The sequence below is a fragment of the Pongo abelii genome, chromosome 1 (genome assembly GCF_028885655.2).
Source record: "Pongo abelii isolate AG06213 chromosome 1, NHGRI_mPonAbe1-v2.0_pri, whole genome shotgun sequence".
In the NCBI taxonomy this organism is placed as follows: domain Eukaryota; kingdom Metazoa; phylum Chordata; class Mammalia; order Primates; family Hominidae; genus Pongo; species Pongo abelii.
In genome coordinates this window covers 136729053-136747322 of record NC_071985.2, presented here as the reverse complement: position 1 = coordinate 136747322, position 18270 = coordinate 136729053, and the positions used below count along the sequence as shown (strand labels likewise).

General features: G+C 36.9%; 1 long non-coding RNA gene and 1 other non-coding gene across 2 annotated transcripts in view; both read left to right on the top strand.

Annotated features, from left to right (window-relative positions):
* Window positions 1-4371, top strand: part of LOC129060319 (uncharacterized) — a 35751-nt gene extending 31380 nt beyond the window's left edge. The window contains exon 3 of the long non-coding RNA XR_008526926.1: window positions 4212-4371. This is a non-coding gene — a long non-coding RNA (uncharacterized LOC129060319). The remainder of the gene's footprint in view (window positions 1-4211) is intronic.
* A 3617-nt stretch (window positions 4372-7988) lies between these two features.
* On the top strand, window positions 7989-8148 carry LOC112130805 (U1 spliceosomal RNA). The gene has a single exon (XR_002913012.1). It is a non-coding gene; the product is annotated as a U1 spliceosomal RNA (small nuclear RNA).
* Window positions 8149-18270: the final 10122 nt, after the last annotated feature.

Below are 18270 nucleotides of genomic sequence, written 5' to 3'. Positions count from 1 at the left end.
AGGCATAGGGGAAGAGGCAGGCCTCTCAGGCAGGAAGCATGGCAAAGCTGAGAACAGGTAGGGAGGAATTGTGTAGAAATGATGGCAAGTACTGCCACAGGTGGCTTAGGGGCTTCTGTTAAGAGACTTTGAACCCCAGACTCAAGAGTTTACACTCTAATGATAATGGGATACAAGTAAATATTTTGAACCAGATAATGACATGGCGAACTCTAATTTGCTTCTTCTTAATAATGCTGCTACTGTAGACTTCATTTTTTGTAAGACGGAATCTAAACTTATATAGGCCTAGCTTTTAGCATGTGTGTATGCGTGCATCTGTGTTTGTATATGTGACTGTTTATTCATGGCCTTTAGACTGGTTTCCGCTCAAAACTACAACATTTTCCTCTAATGGACTTGCAGGAGGCAAAATGCATTCATGATACATATTTTAGTTACAGGTGGCAGGAATCCAGCTTGAAAAGCTTGACTGAAATAGGAAAATTTATTGGGAGAATAATGAGATATCCCATAGAATCCAGGGGAAATCTAAGCTATGGAAATGTCAGTGATACAATCGGGCTCAGGAACTATCCGGGAATAGAAGAATGTCAGGATTCTCTTTATCTCTAGTCAGTGTACCTGTTTATTCACCTGCTCCATTTTTCTTTCTCCTTGTGTAAATCAGTTGATTTACATTCTATGGCACAAAATTAATGTGAGGAACTCTCAGATTAATTTACAATTAACATCTTTAGTTTCAGGGGACAATGCCAGAGCTCTCACTCTAAAATTCACAATCTCAGAGAAGGGATTCAGTGGCCCAGATTGATTCACGTTCTAACTTCTTAGAAATCAACTGTGACCCTCTGTGGGGCAGAGTCATATTGTATAAATCAACTGTGACCCTCTGTGGGGCAGAGTCATATTGTATAAAATCATTGCTCCTATGTTAAAAATGTGAATGCCAAGTGGAGATAGTTCTAGAAAAGTTGAGGATGGACCACCAGAGAAGAAATGTGTCTTGCACACAGAAGTGACCATCTCAACCATCTTTTAATAAGGGAATATATAATTTTTACTAGAAGGGAACTTATTACACACGAATGCTAAATCACCATCCAAAGATTAGGCCAAATGAGACAATTTAGATAGGGTCTCAGAGCCTCATTTTTTCCTATATTTCTGCTCTACTATCTTACAAGTAAGTGTCTGGGTTCCATCTTTAACAGGAAGACAGAAAATGGCAACCTAGAAGATAGAACCCTGATGGAGAGGTGACTTGTGAATAAATATCCCTGAATAAATATTGGTCTGGGGCAATAGTTTCTACATTGCTGGAAGTCTCCTCTCAAAACTGCCTTAGCCAAGGGTTCATTGGTCAGCTTGAGCATGTGATACAATGATTTATTTAATTGAAAGCCAGCAGAAACAGATGGGGACATCAGCTGCTACTGCACATTGGTTGCTACCACTGGAAAAATTGGTTGCTGTAATAAGCACACATGGGGAAAGAACAAAGTGTTGAGATTATCACAAATGGGATTATAAAGGTTAACACATGTGTATAGTTATTACTTTTCAAGCTATCACTAAGATTCATCCTTGAACTGGAAATCAGGATAAACATCTCAGAAATTTGAAATGGCAAGTGTCAAGTTTCTGTATTTACCTATTTGCATGTATGTGTGCTCTTGCATTAAGCCTTTTAGTTTCCTTCAATATGCATTTCAACTGAAATATAAATTCATAGAAGCAGGAAGCTCATTTAAAATTTTTTTGGCTACAAATCCTCCTCTCCCCACCACTTCTACCAATCTTTTGTGTCTAAAGCATTAACTGGACCCAGGAATTGTTCAATGAATATTTACTTATTGGTAGATTTATGACATAAATATTTTAGTAAGAATCCTCAGATGGTGATATGCAAAGTGAGTTGGGTAGTAGATGGAGAAAAGACTAAATATGGCAAAATACACTTGTCTCAGCTTACTAGTCTGTAGACATACTGATAAGGATCTCTACAGTCTGATGGCAATGGAGCTGAAAAGAAATAATTGTTTTTCAAAAAGACAGTGAATAAAAGGAATAATGGGATTTAGAAGTTATTTGGCTATTGTGTGTTCAGAAAAAAGAATTAGTAAAAGGCAATGCGAATTTTTAAACTAGGAGAATAATAGAGTTAGGGAAAACTAGAGGGAGATTTGAAGGAAGAATAAGTTTTAGGAGATTCAGAAATATTTAAGTGGAAATACCTAATAATATTTTATTATTATGACATAACATTTTCCAAAAGAAAGTGCCAAGATGCTTTAAAATGGATCTCAAGATGAACATGTCTACTGCTAAATAAAAGCTGACGTCTGGAAAATTATTATCTGAGATGATAATGAAAGCCATAAGATCTGATTCTTAAAAATTTGAAGCAAATTTTAACTAGACTATTGCCATGCTTTAAATTTACATATATGAATGGGGCTGGAAAACATTCAATGAAAAACTTCAGTAAACTACCATACTAAATAGACCTATACTTTGATATAGAAGAAAGAATCTGGATTTGGATTTCAAAGATTTGGATTCTTATCTCACCACTGCCACTAACTAGCTATGTAATGCTGGATAAGTCAGATACACTGGCTAGACTCAGTGGCCATCAGTAAAAAGACAATGTTTGTATAGATGTTCTCCAAGATTCCTTCCAGCTCTGAAATTCTCAGGTTCTACTCTCTGTGTGGACTTGCAGACTTGGCTTTCAAAGATGCTGTTCTGTGTTTTCACTTAATACAAGGCTAGTGATTCTGTTTGACATCCAGAGGTCTTATGGAACTAGGACTCAATTCATAAGAATAAACACATTTGATGAGATGATTCAGTAATTGTGTTTTTTGTTTTGTTTTGTTTTGTCTACAGTAATTTGCAATGGCTACCTCAATTTAAACAGTCCCTCGTGGTTATAGTAATCAATGATTTTGCAATATTTTTGATGCTTTACTTACATATATTATAAGAATGTATCTTGGTATGAAAGTTTTGTCACCAATGGAACACTTGGCAATGTCGGGAGACACTTTTTGTTGTCACATCTACTAGGGTGGTATTACTGGCATTTTGTGATCAGAGATCTGGAATGCTGTTAAACATTCTTCAATGCACAGGACAATTCCTATCTCTTCTAACAAAGAATTCTCCGCTCAAGATATCAATAGTGTTGAGTTTGACAAACAATTTTCCTTCCTCACCTTTCTTAAGTCCATAATAAATTAGCCTTAAAAACATCATATAATATAGCCATTTCATCACTGCCCTGCTCACTTAGTCTTCTCCCATGTCCATCCTTGCAAAGTTGAATGGAGGGCACATGACCCTAGTTCTCCTGATTTCTGTGGGGAGAGAGGAGGAAAAAATGAGAACTGAATCTGCAAGATGACCTTAGAGTTGGGTCTAAACTCACAAACTAAGTGATTAAGTTTTCAAAAGGAATTCAGAGTCAGTAAAACAACAGGCTTTATTTTTTCTCCCTACTGTATTTTTCACTTTTGAGCAGGTAATTTTGGTGACTAGAAACTGAGACTTACAGGGGAAGCTAATGAGTTTATTCAGGAAGCACAATGTGAAATTAGTGACACAGTTTTGAAAAATTAACTCTCTCAGACAAAGCTTGTAAAAATTGATTAACAAGCTAGTAGTGGCTATTGACAGGACATGCTTTCACATCTTTTAGAAAACAACTTTCAATTATTATGAAAGTATATACGTATTTGGAATTAACACACATTTATGTACTTAAGTGTTCTTTTTTCTCCTAATGTTCCATTTCAGTTTCTGCAAATTTGTTCACAATTATATTATCTGGAAAATAGGACTGTGCAGAAGCAAACCTGGGCTGTTGATAAAGTGATCTGTGTCACCTGGCTCTATTAGTCTTTTCTTTTCTTCCCTTTTTGTTATTATTTATTGGCATTTCGCCTGCAGCAAAGCATAAGTTTTAAATGTGGACTTTATGGTGTGTGTGAGTCAGTCTGGAGAGGGTAAAGTATTTCAAGAGCAGTACAAAATATAAGTATTCTTGAATTTTAATTTTAAGCAGTTTAACATAGGTATGAAATGAAGGTTTATTTATTGAATTTGAAAAATTAATTTCTTACAGCCTTGAGTGTATTTTGCTTTGTCTGCCCCTGGGTTTGTACATATTGGTGTTTTATTCTTCCTTTTTAATATTTCAACAGGTGAGGCTGGCAAGAAGGCTGATGATGCTGTTTTACACCTAGAGGTCTTGTGGAACCAGGACTGCATTTGTACGCGGAACAAACAACTTTGGGGAATGGTTTAATAATTGCCTTTGGTAGGGCTTGTCTCACATTCATTAAAAACTCCAGGCAAGGCTGCTTCCTTGATCTTCATTTCTTTTCAGTTGCCAGGCAAACAAAACTCCCTTCCTGATAGTTACTTAGTTATCTAACCTAGAATGTCTTTGACTAAAGTCAACATTTAGAGGTTAGAGGTTGGCAGACATTTGGGTAATTGCTGGAATGGATAACTAGTCTGCTTTTCTTGTTTTTAAAAACATTTGAGATGCTATAGAATTTTAGCCTTATACCACATTAAGGTTTCGTTGTTAAAAATATTTATTGTGTTCTCTCTTTGGTGAATGAAAAATATCACATTGCCTAATTATCTTTGATGTAGGAAATGACTAGAGCATAATTAATAAAAAAGATCATGATTTTATTATTTAGGAAATGATAAGAGAATACTAAACGTCTGTCTAGTTCATAATTACAGATATTGGAAACCATCTATCTTTTTTCCTCATTTAGTTTTATAACTAGATCTGAATTAAGGCTTATAAATGTGACATTATATATGAAGCCCACAGATACACACCTTGTATAGAATGTAGACAGCCAGTATTCGCTTTTCTGTGTCAAAGGAATGCCCATAAGAATTGTTGGTAGGCGTCTAAATGTGGAGGTAAGTAATAAGCAGGTATTGACTTCTGTTGAGATCAATATCAAGATTTGTTGACCCAAAGAGGTTAAAATTGACTGAAGAGTGGGACAATAAATCTTGTTATTGACTAGAAAGCAGAAGTCAATATATGTATTATTATAAACATTTTTCTTTTGGTGTAGGTGATAGGGGTGGAGTCATTTTTAAGACCTTAAATGCATATGGCCATATGTTTTTTATATCATGGTGGTGGCCAATACAGGCTCCTTGGCTTATTAAAACAGTGGCTATTCACATGACATTAATCACATACCTGGTTCATCATTCGCCATTTCAACCATCTTTCTCCCTGCACTTTAGGCCCTCTTATCCTGATTAATTTCAAATTCAAATGTGGAACACACAAGTTTGTATGATAACATTTTGTTTAAAAAAAATAGAAAACACACTTATCATTTGTTTCTCTAGAAAGCAGTTGACATCTTCCCAACAGCCTTACATTTTCTGGCAATGGAAAGACTTCCTTCTAGGCTGCGCATTGCAAGATGACTCTTCCCCTCAGATGAGCTATTATATTTACTAGGTCATCTAAAAAGCATGTAACTTTTAAAGATTAAGACTTGGCTAGGCATGGTGGCTCATGCCTGTAATCCCAGCACTTTGGGAGGCCAAGGTGGGCGGATCACGAGGTCAGGAGATGAAGACCATCCTGGCTAAAATGGTGAAACCTCATCTCTACTAAAAATACAAAAAATTAGCCGGGCACGGTGGCAGGCGCCTGTAATCCCAGCTACTCGGGAGGCTGAGGCAGGAGAATGGCATGAACCCGGGAAGTGGAGCTTGCAGTGAGCCGAGATTGTGCCACTGCATTCCAGCCTGGGTGACAGAGCAAGACTCTGTCTCAAAAATAAATAAATAAATAAATAAATAAATAAATAAATAAATAAATAAAATAAAGATTAAGACTTTTTAAAAATGTATATTTTAAATGAGGGGTTTTTTGAAACCACAAAATATATGCAATCCAGGTCATTTCTAAGACTTTATATTCATCACCAACCAGCCATTCACAGAAAGCCAAATTGAGATTTTATTTTTCTATAGCTGAGAGAAGTAGAAATGGAAAACAATTTCCCTTTGTTCCAAATAGCTCTCATGTTGATAAAAAATTAAATTCTGTACATCCAAGCTGAACAGAGCATGCAGGGCTATACTAAGTGTCTGTTCCGTAGTTTTGCCTGAACTGAGGTCTGCATACAGCATCATGAATGCATGAAATCCTAGAGAAAGAGTCAGCCAGAGCATCGATGTTTCAGATTACCAGCCAAAAATTCTTTCACGCCATATGAATCCACCCTCCTACCTCCATCCCTGGCTACATGGTAATAATGAAGGAAAAACACAGAAGTTTCTTTCCTTTCTAGGCTCCTCCCAAAAGAGGGTACTTTAGAAGCAATATTCAAGTCCATAAATGCTCAGAAATCTGTTAGGGATGAAACATGAGAGATGCCTTGAACGTCTCACACTATGGGGTGTCTCCAATTCCTTAATACACCCCATTGTGCATCACGGCTGGAGAAAGCGCTACACAACCCATTTCCTCTTTAACTGTGAATTTCCTTGCTTTTATGGCTTTAGATTTTAATGGTTGAATTACATTTACATCTACTTGTGCATTTGCCATCAGCAGCCAAGTTCCAGCCTTAAAGCCTTTATGAACTTTGAGAATAAGTTTCTCATAAACAACCTCATTTGGTTCATCCATATAAATTCACACAACAATTCATAGTGCTAAGAAGCTCCAGAGACACCTCTGTACTAAATGGCAGGTCTTTCTGTCTTTACTGGTTTTAAGTACTTTACAGTGAATCATAGCTCAAGACAAATCGGTAATTAATTTGCAATAATTCCAAAGCCACTGGAAATGTGGCAAATGTTGGTTAGCCAGAGGCATTGATCAGTTCAATTAAGTTTTAGAATCTGTGGTTTTTAGTGAGAAGGAAATAGTTCTATAATGGGAAAACACCCAAATAGTACAGAAGAGCCATCTAATCATGCAACAGAATATTGATACTATTCTAGATATGCATCCAGGTTTATACACCAAAACATCTGTGTTTTCATCATAAACACAGGAAAGTACATGAGGCAAGAATGTAGCTAGAGGACAGCTCTGGGATACCACTCTGAAAAAAAAATTATGTTTTTAATCTTACCAACCCCATTATACAAATTATATATATCTAATTTATCTGTTTATAGATTAGATAAATTTTCTACAAAAACTGAAAAATTTTACTTTGACTTTTTACTACTTTTAATTATTGCTAAGATATATAATCTTGCTTTTTCTTTCATGCATATTCTTTAAGTAAGGACCAGAAAAGGATATAATCTAAACCCTTTGTCTTCTTGTAATAGGAGGGTTGCACTCAAACATTCTTATTTGTTCCGTAGTTCAGCTGGTCACAGTCTGTCACAGATGCCTACTGATGGGACTTCCACCATGGTTAAGAACCACAGGAGGCAGACCAGGACCATGTCCAGAGATGTAAAAAAAGCTAACGTCACTCCACAGCTAACATCACTCCATTCTGAAACCACACCTACTCATCAGAAAAGGCATTTCTTAAGGTATACACACAAGTAGGGGGTGACTTGGAGAGGGGACAACAGCAACAACATTTTCAAAGTTGGAAAACAAATGAACAATTGGTAAAGGAGTTTGCAGACCTACAAAAGAATGGAATCATAAACTGGCAACAGAGAAAGCTAAAATCCGACATGTTTTGTGTTGCAGAATCCTCCAAAAGCCTCAATCTCTGTAGAAACAGGGAAGAGGCGAAGGAAACTCTGAGGAAGAGGATTGATTTTAAAAAGTCTAGTAGTCAGAGCCCCTTCCCAACCTCACACAGCTGGGCATCTGCTCCTCTCTCAGTACAATGAAAGAATAAAGTTATATTCCCTGGAGTTAATAAAGCAGAGGGTCTCCATACATGGAGTGAGTGTTAAGGTCAGGGGTTCTATACACTGAACTTAGAAAGCGTATGTGCATATTTACCTGGCAGGGGAGACACCCTTATCACAAAGGTGGTTTTCCCAGGGTGAGGCTTAAATGCTGCATTTCAGATATGTTGACCCTGTGATTTACCCACATTTGGGAAATTCGTCTGCATAATTTGTGGTAGTGGGAGACTGCGTTTGCTTCTCCCCTGGTTAAAAAAAGAGAAAAAAGAAAGCCTATGTGAATGTCTGCATATGATCCTTGAAATCGGGGATCCAATTACTTTTGTGATTCCCAGAACACAGGCAATCAGGCTTTCAGCCTAAGTAGAGGACTGGGGAATGGATTGCCCCCAAAGAGACAAAGAATACAATATTTGAGGGTCTTTAAATAAATGGCCTTGCCAGATCCCCTGCAGTAAATACTTCAGTCAGCTAATCTCACACCATGGACTTCCAACCAGCCTTTAAAAAAAAAAATCGTTCTTAAATATGAACCATCAAGGATCAGACAGTGGAAAATTATAAAATGAAGTCCAAAACAATCAAAAGTGAACACTACTTGGAGAACAGATAACGAAAAGAGAGAAGTTGAAAAGAAAAACACATCACTATGATTCATAATCGTTAGCAATATAAAGAAACTACTATTACTATGAAACAAGAACAGAGGACTTGTTTTTAAGGAACACAGAGGAAACATGAGCCTTGGAAAGTAAAATTATAATAGAAAAAATGTTTAAATTTAACAGAAGAGTTGAAAGAAACGTGAGAAAATCTCCTGAAGATAGAAAAAAGGAAAACAAGAGAGGGAATAAAAGAAAAAGATAAATATCATTCACCAGTCCAGGATGCTCAATGCTCAAATAAAAAGTGGTACAGAAACTACTTGTATACATCATCTACAAGGAAAAAAATAAAGAAAATTTATATAATTTTTCCTTCATATACTAGACCTTGGCTGGTCCCTGTGACTGTGTAAGGGGTTAGTCCTCAGAGCTCTGGCTGGCCAGGCCTCATAGACTTTTACTGAAAATTCTTCAGCAGGGAAACTGACCTTCTCTGCTCAGACACCTGTGCGAATTGAGATTCATGACTGCCACAAAATACCTTGACTTACACAATGCTTTAATCTTAAAATTTCTATAAGTATTTGATTAGTTTTTAAAATTAACTTTTTCCAAAAATAGCATTGTATTATAATTGACATATCAACTGCATATATTTTAATGTATACACTTTATATATTTAAAGTGTAGAATTTGATCCATTTTGACATATGAATAGACCTGTGAAACCTTCACAAGATAATCAGCATATTCCTCACCCCTCCAAGTTTCCCTTTTCCCCTTTGTACTCCCTCATCCATCCCTTCCTCATTCCTGCCCTCCAAGAAACCACTGCTTTCCATCACTACAGATGACTTTGTATTTACTTTCTATAGCGTTTTTTATTAAATAGATTCAGATAGTATATATTCTTTTGCTGATTTCTTTCATTCAGCACAGTTATTCTGAGATTCATCCATGTTAGTGCAGGTACCAATAGTTCATTCTATTTATTGCAGAATTATACTTCATTGTGTGGATATACCATAATTTGTTTATCCTGTCCCTTGTTTAGTAACATTTGGGTTGTCTTCATTTGGGGGCTATTAGAAATAAGAATACTATAAACATTTGTTGGTAAGTCTTTTTACTAACATCTGCTTCAACTTCTATTGGGTAAATATCTACAACTAGAATGACTAGATTCTATGGTAGGTGTATATTTAGCTTTTTAAGAAACTTTCATATTTTTTCTAGAGTGGTTGTATCATTTTACATTCCTACCAGACTGTGAGAGTTCTAGCTGCTCTACACCCTTGCAACACTTGGTGTGGCCAGTCTTTTTAATAATAGTCATTTATTAGATATTTTCTAAGTTTTGAAAAGAAATGCATTTTTCTTATAACATGCACAGCTACTGATTGCCCACACAACCGTGATTTCCTGCATGTTCCCCTACGCCCATTACAGTGACTGATACTATAATTTTCCTAGGTTCCCTTGCAGCTAGAAAATTGACACATAATCCCAGACCAGAGAATGAGATCGCTGAGAGAATTTTCTGTGAAGCTTCTGTGAAAGTTTCAGTCTTTCTAAAATAATAATAATACTAACAAAGACACACCGAGAGAGACTCTCCTTCCTGTCCCTAGAAGTGGCTGTGTGAGGATATGATGCCTAGAGCATGACAGCGAAGCTGGATACCCTCTGTTTCACTCTCCAGATGCACTCCCCTCCCTTCTGCATTCTGCTCTCAGAGAAGGCTGATCTACAGGGACAAGTTAAAGGGTTCCCTTTCTCTCTGAATTCCCATTGAGTTTAACCCATGAGGAGCTCTGGCAGGTGACTGGAAGAATAGAAAGTGAGAGAAGCAGTGATTCCTCTACCCCTCTCCCCACAGTCTTCACAGATGAAGGCTAATTCCTCATACTGAAGGTCACAGTTCTTCTCAGTCAGTTGCTCTACATGCCTCCTCTTTCCTGGTTCTGGTAGCTAGCTATAGCTGCTCCCTCCTCTTGCCTTACCACGCTTGGGAATGGTGGCAGTCCTGCTGTTGTTACTGGCCTCTTGGGGAACAGCATTATCCCTTGTGGTTTCCTACACTCTGCCCATACTTTTTAATAAATAATCTTGAGCTTTCCTAATTTAAAGGTCAACTATTTTGCGTGGGACCCTTAATGATTCAGTAACTCTAGAGACAATGAGGGACAAGCCTGAACATAAAGGCCAACAGCAAGTAAGAAAAAGCTGGAAAACACCTGAGCTATAGATAATGTTGTGTCTCCGAATTAACCAGTGTTGGAACTTCTTGCATCCAAGCTACTTATTTGTTATATAGGACATAATAACATATCTCTATTGTGAAAAATTAAGTTATTGCCATAACAGCCATCTGACTTAGTAAAGAGTCAGCCCATGATCCTGTAAGTTTTATCAGTCATGCTGAATTTTCTTCTTATTCTTATCACTCTTCCTAATTGGAAGAGTGAAATAACATTTTGTGACTTGGACACCTCACTCACCTCACTCTGGTCCCACCCAGTTTGCAGTGGTAGGTCTTCCACGCCTGATTTCCTCATTTCCCTCTATACCGGCCTCTTGGAACTGGAAGCCTGGATTCTGACCACTGGGTCATGAACTGTTCTAAAAGGACAGTGCTATCAGATTCCTCCCTAGTGAAAAGGAGCTCCTTGGGCTATTATAAAATCTCTAGCTTTATACTTTTCCTTTCTGGGAAGTCTCCAACTCGCAGCTGATAGCTGCTTTTCTTCTCCCTTCCAGCATCCTGTGCTGTTACTTCTTGACCACTACCAGCAATGACCAGTTAAATTGATACTTCTGTTTTGGGAGTGTAGCTACACATGTGCACGCCACACCTCCTCACAGTTTTGTTTCCATAAATAAAACATGAGTATGACTTAGGAGGAAATTTTTCTATAGGCCTGTAACCAAAATTAAATATTTTTAACAGTGTTTTGTAATAGCTCCCAGTAACAACAGCTGTTGTACTAGCAGAATTAGTAATAGTTACTAGTATTTACTAAGCACATACTATATTTAGACACTGTGATATGAGTTTTGTGTGAGTTATTTAACTTAACAATCACTACCCTAAATGGAGCATGTTGGCTGAATGGTTTTGATGGCTGTGGCCCATTGTCAAGAAAAGGCATGAGAGATTGAATCGGCTACTATTTTAATCTGTATAGTTAACAAGTAGAAAAAACACTAAGCAATTCAGAATTCTGTCAAGTTGAAAAGTCTCCAGAGCCAGGTGAAAAGATGTCCTAATAACTTAAGATCAAAAGGAATACAAAGCCACTCAAATGAAGTCGCAACTTAGGTTGGGGCAACAGAATTTCTTGAGCAGCTCAAGGTTAAGGGTACTTAGATTATAAGACCAAACTTTTTTTTTTTTAATTTAGGTGCCCATAAGATATAGTGACTATGAATAGGGCTCTGCACATCTCACTGGGTCACTAGAAATAATTTATTCACCACCCTATCCCCTATCTCTTGATATTCATTCTTGACTACTTAGGAAAACATGCCCCAACACTGCTTAGGATATTATAATTGTTTCCCTAGTAGATAATTATTTTCTTAGCTTGGAAGTTTTAATTATAGAACTAGTTAAGAAAATCAAACACAGTATTAATATGAGTATATATTAAGGAAGCATGCTTGACTTTGGGGTATTTATAATGTTTAAGATATTTTAGTCTATTAGAGAACAGGTAAATCGTGTGATTCAATTTAAAATGTGTAAATAGGTAATTGATTAAGGCCTGTGAATTGAAGTTGAAATTTTATTTAGTTTATATAGTCATTGCAGTACCTTATATAGTATTAAAACATTTAAGAGAACTTAAGCTTCATAATATTTCCAGGTTTAATTTATTAGAAGCATTAGAGGTATTTTAAATGTTCTGGAAAATTTTACTTTTAAATCACACATTTGAAGTATCTAAATAAGAAATCAAATACATTTAATTTATAAATTTGGTGTAAAATGTTTAAAGGAGTTTAATTAACTAGTTTGTAAATGGAACTAAACGTTAATCAAAGGCCTCATAAAAGTGATTGCTACATTTGCTAGACGTATAAATACAACATTACGGAACAGCTAAGCTTTCAAATTTTAAGTCTAATAATTCCACATATTTTTAGCTAAACTAAAACTCTGAATAATCTTTCCTGCATGTAGAAATCTATCCTTGAAATTATTGACATTGAAAAACTTCATTGCCAAAGCAAAACAGATGATAAAGAAGCTTTAAATTATTGTGAAAGTAAAGACCTCCCCTCCTACAATTATTACGTATTACAAATGTCTTCAAATACTCTCAACTTTAGACAAGTTTCATGGTACTGATACTGAGATGCAGAATGGGGTAGTATATTAGTCCATTTTCATAAAGCCATGAAGAAATACCCGAGACTGGGTAATTTATAAAAGAAAGAGATTTAATGGACTCACAATTCCACATGGCTGAGAAGTCCTCACAATCATGGCGGAAGGCAAAGGAGAAGCAAAGACACATCTTACATGGCGTCAGGCCAGAGAGCTTGTGCAGGGGAACTCACACTTTTAAAACCAGATCTGGTGAGACTTATTCACTACAACAAGAACAGTACGGGGGAAACTGCCCCAATGATTCAATTATCTCCACCTGGTCCCACCCTTGACATGTGGAGATTATTACAGTTCAGGGTGAGGGTTGGGTGAGGACACAGCCAAATCGTATCAGGTACTAATTGCCAATTTGGGCCCTGGAGTCAGATTTACGTGGTTAGTATCCCAGTTGCTTCATGTACTAGCTGTGAGATTCTGGGTAAGTGCTCAACTTTTTAAGACTCATTTTTTGTTTGTTTGTTTGAAAGATGGTTTATAAACATAAATTGTTAAGAGGTTTGAATGAAATAATGCCTACAAAGTATTTAGCAGATAACCTGGCACCAAAGTAAAGGCTAAATAAATGTTAATTAGTACTATTAAGAGGAGAAGTCTTCTACAGGAACAACTCTTATCCTGGTTTTTAAACAGATGCCCTTAGAAACAAAACATGATAATTACAAATTTAGTGAATAAAAGTTTTGCACCTGGTAGTTGATAGAGAGCACATAAAACAGCTTTGTTTTCCGGTATACAGAAACCACAATAATCAAGAATAATAAAAGGTATTGTTTATCAACAATAAGCTCCTCTTATTTGTCTTCTGATAGAAACTTTTATATATTCATTCCTAGAGGAATTATAGTTTTACAATTGCACCCCCAAATTGTGTGACCTATTTAGTTTTAGACCCTGCCCAATTGTACTATTATAAAAGGAAATACGAAAAGAATGATAATATCCATCCCTAAAATTATCAGCTCTTTTTGTCTTGGTAAAAAGGAGAAACAACTTAGGTGTTCCTTAGTTATACTATAGAAATGATGCTGTGAGCCTTCCAAAGCTAGGTCATAAAAGATAATCTTCTACCTTGTTCTCATGGAATTACTCACCCTGGGGTAAGCCGACTGCCATGTGGTAAGGACATTTAAGCAGTTCTAGGCAGAGGCCAATGTGTCAAGAAATGAAGGCCTCTTTTCTTGAACAGCAGAACTAAGAGGTCCAGTCAACAGCCATGTGAGGGCCATCTTGAGAGCAAATTCTCCAGCCTTCTTCAAGCCTTCAGATGACAGCATCCTCAGCCAACACCTTGACTGCAGCCTGATGACAGACTCTAAGCTAGAACCACCCAGCTAAGCTTCTTCCAGAATCTTGATACTCAGAAACTGTAAGATATAAATATTTGTCATTTTAAGCCCCAACACTGATACAATCAAGCATACACTGCTATGGAAAAAGAATTATTTAAATATATTCATATAAATTTATAATGGATATGTAAATTTAACTGTTTAACAGTATAAAATATGTGAGATTTCAGAATAATGCATATAGTATGACTCAATTTTTGTTTAAAAGTATCTAAAATTATCATTTGTTTGTACATGTTTGTTTGAGTATGGAGGAAGGTGCCAAATGATTCATACCAGACTGTCACTTCAGTTACCTCAGGAGTGTGGGAAAGATTGTAAACTTTTCCTCAGCAACCAGTACCTAGTACTAGTAATAGACAACTAATACCTTAGTACTATTTGCATCATATGAAGAAGATGTGCTACTTTTACAAGTTTAGAAAATATAGTAAACTAAAGAAAAGTGGGGGCCAATGCGGTGACTCACGCCTGTAATCCCACCACTTTGGGAGGCCGAGGCAGGTGGATCACGAGGTCAGGAGATCGAGACCATCCTGGCTAACATGGTGAAACCCCATCTCTACTAAAAATACAAAAAAGCTGGGCGTGGTGGCGGGCGCCTGTAGTCCCAGCTACTCGGGAGGCTGAGGCAGGAGAATGGCGTGAACCTGGGAGGCGGAGCTTGCAGTGAGCCAAGATCATGCCACTGCACTCCAGCCTGGGCGACACAGCCAGACTCTGTATCAAAAAAAAAAAAAAAGGGGGGGGAGGATAAACATTACATTTTGATAATAAAATTTTAATTTTGTTCTTTCCACATCTCTTTATATTTTGCAATGGCCATAAATAAATTAGATACTTTAGTTAAAAAATGTTTAATTAACTTTTGAAAATGGAAAGTGAACCATAAATGAACCTTCAGGATATAGATAAGGAACCGTTGTTCTCAACAGGACTTTACTCACCAATCTGATCGTGAGGTTTGTTCAGAGGGCTGTTTAAAATGTGAAAAACACATGCTTTCCGTCAGAGTGCAGAGCATCTTTAGTCTATGAAATAATAAATATTTAAAGCATTCTTTATATTTGGGCAGGGCTTGATGGGAAAGACGGTCAAATGCTATCCCTGAGAACTTCAGTCACAGAAAGGTAAAAAAGACTCAGGCAATTATCCAAGGAGTTCCTGGTTAAACTGGGAAGAGGGCTCAGCTCTCCAGTTCTGATCTGGTCAGCTGACATCTTATTTCTGAAATGCAAACTGGTAAAACTGAAAGAAATGTCTGTATATTGTACACATATCTGAGATAAAATGAACAAATACCAAATTTCATTGTTTAGTCCCTTTATATCAGTATTTTTTTTTTTTTTTGAATAGTGGTGGGACAAAGTGCAAAAGATCTTGTGAGCATCATTTTGACAATGGGCTAATGAGCGAGAGTTTTGCTGAACTTCCACTGGCAAACTGCAGAGTACCCTAGAAAACCACATGACAGGGCTTAGTTATCCCATGTTTCTATATTCTCTTTGCCCTGGCAAAATTAGATTCCTCAAGTCAACTTGATGCACCAAACAGAACTTTAAAGACGTAAGCATCTCTGCACCTTTTAAATGAAAAATCTGTTTTGAGGAAGGTGAAAGGAAAGAATCATTGACCTTGATCATTTCTGAGCCAAGATGTCTGATTCCCAGCAGAAGCTGTTCAAGTGAGAGGAAATGTATGAAGAAAAGGAAATACATACTTCCTAATTCTACTGTAAAGTTTGTCTCTAAGAATCATGTCCATAACAGATAAATACACCTTTAATGAAATTTTTTAATTAATTTTTTTTTCTAAAGAGACAGAAAAAAGATCTGCTTTATTTCTCCTGTTTAAAGCTTTCACCACTGGGACGAATTCAAACTTAAATTCTTCTAAGGATTCAATTGGCAATGTCCGATATGCTTTAGTTGACAAATCACTTCCATCTTTGTGATCTGTTTAATTCTCACAAAAACCTTTTAAGTTTGTTATCAGCCCTCTTTAATGGAGGCAACAGCTAAAGTGCAAAGAAACTGAGTGATTAATTCATAGCCACTCAGTGGCATAAGCCAGATTCAAAGTTAGGTCCTCTTTCTCTAAATTCTAATTATTTTCTTCTCCTCTGCATTTGCCTCTCATGCTACTGTCTCTTTTACAGCCTTTGAATGCTTCACAAATATATCTCAGCCCCACTTCATCTCTGAGCACCAGCCCGAAAGCCTAAAATGAAAAAGCAAACACGTCAGAATTAGAGATTCAAGTAAATGTTGAGCGATAGCACCAATTATTGGCAGCCCGCCCACACCTTTGAAATGTGAGCGATTCTTCAGTCTACACCCATGCCTCAGAAAGGGGCTCTTGGGAAACTGGTGACTCATTCCATAATGAGTCTGGACAAATAGAAAGGCCCAGGAGGCACTTGCATATAATAATCAGGAGATATTGACTTCTTTTGAGGTCAAGAGCAAGATTTATTAACCTAAGAGATAAATATTGACTGAAATTTTGGATAGTTCCTCTTTTTCTTCCGAGAAACCTGGTAAATTACTCAGACCGCCACTCAGACACTTGGAAACAGAATTTTCCTCCAGTTTTATGTCCGTCTTTAGTAGACCTCCCAAGGGAGGAAAATCTTTGTACTATATTTTAGAGAGATATTTAAAATCCTGCTAATTATTGCTTCATTTTTATCTATTCTAAGACTCGCTGGCCAGAAGCCTTTTATTATACAGTAATAGGTTTTCACGTCCTTGGGGCTTTTTTTCTATGGTCTTCAGTGTCTGGCTGTGAGTCCAAATTTCAATTCATCTCATGTGATAGCCTCTATTCTTTTCCTCTCTAGTTTTCTCTCATCCTTAAGAAATAGTTTGCCTCCTGTGGAAACCCCTCCCAGGCCTGCAAATTGTGCAAGTGGGCCTTAGGAACGTTGTGTTCCAAAAGCCCCTCATTGTGACACACTTATCACTAAGTCATAGCAAACCCTTTTTTCTTCTGATAAGTTACTCACAGATGCCCCAGTCCAGAGGGTCTGTTCAAGTATCCAGGGGCCTCCCTGTCCCTTTGCCCTATGGCTTGAAGTGGTTTGAGTTTGTCTTCAGATGTTGGTCAGATTTACTTTCTTCTTTTTCTTGATGCCACGGAACAATCACCCGAAATAACCTGCCTTCTCTTCAGACCTTTTTCCTTGATATTTCTTTTCTTGGAATCATCTCCTTTCAGTAAAGTTGAAGGTATATCCTCACATTATATTAAAAGCTTCAAAATTGTAAATCTGTGAGGCTTCAAGAATGTACTCTCTTCATTTAAATATACTCCTTTCTGATCAGAAAGATCAATACCTTCCGCAGCATGTTTTTGCTAAGAATGAGTATGTTTAAGGCTCTTATCTCCTTGACTTGAATAAATTACTAAAAGTACTCATTCTAGTTACTTTGAAATACCATAGAAACATTTGTGGCATTAACACAGTGTATTACAGCTTTTGAAGTTTTATTACTTTTCGGTTCCTTTTTATTATATATTTAAACTCTAATCCCCTTTCTTTCTTGAGATGATTGTGTTTGCCAAAGACCTGTATGGAAGAAGTTTGCCTTTCTTTAGAAGCATTTCCCTCCCACAGACTCATTCCTTCTGAGGTTGTTATGAATTTTTAATCACAGAAGATGTTACTACTATTATTTTCTAATTCTGAGAGTCACCCCTATGCTTTGACACGACTGGAGCACCTGCAAGGCACCGAATCCGGCATGTTGTCTAGATAGCAGGCGGGAGGTCTTGATAGAAATGCTTAATTGAGATTTAACCATGACCCACTTTCTAGTGATAAGCAACATTTGAGTATGTGACAACTATGCAGTGTCCTAAGATAGGTTGTAGGTTGCTTTTAGCTGATATTTGCATAGCACTCTTTGTGGCTTTAATACATTACATTGTGCTTTTAGCCACTAAGGAAATGGGAGGGTACTGGCCATCAGCAGTGATGTGCTTAATGTGTCGTGCACAACTTGTGAATAGAGAA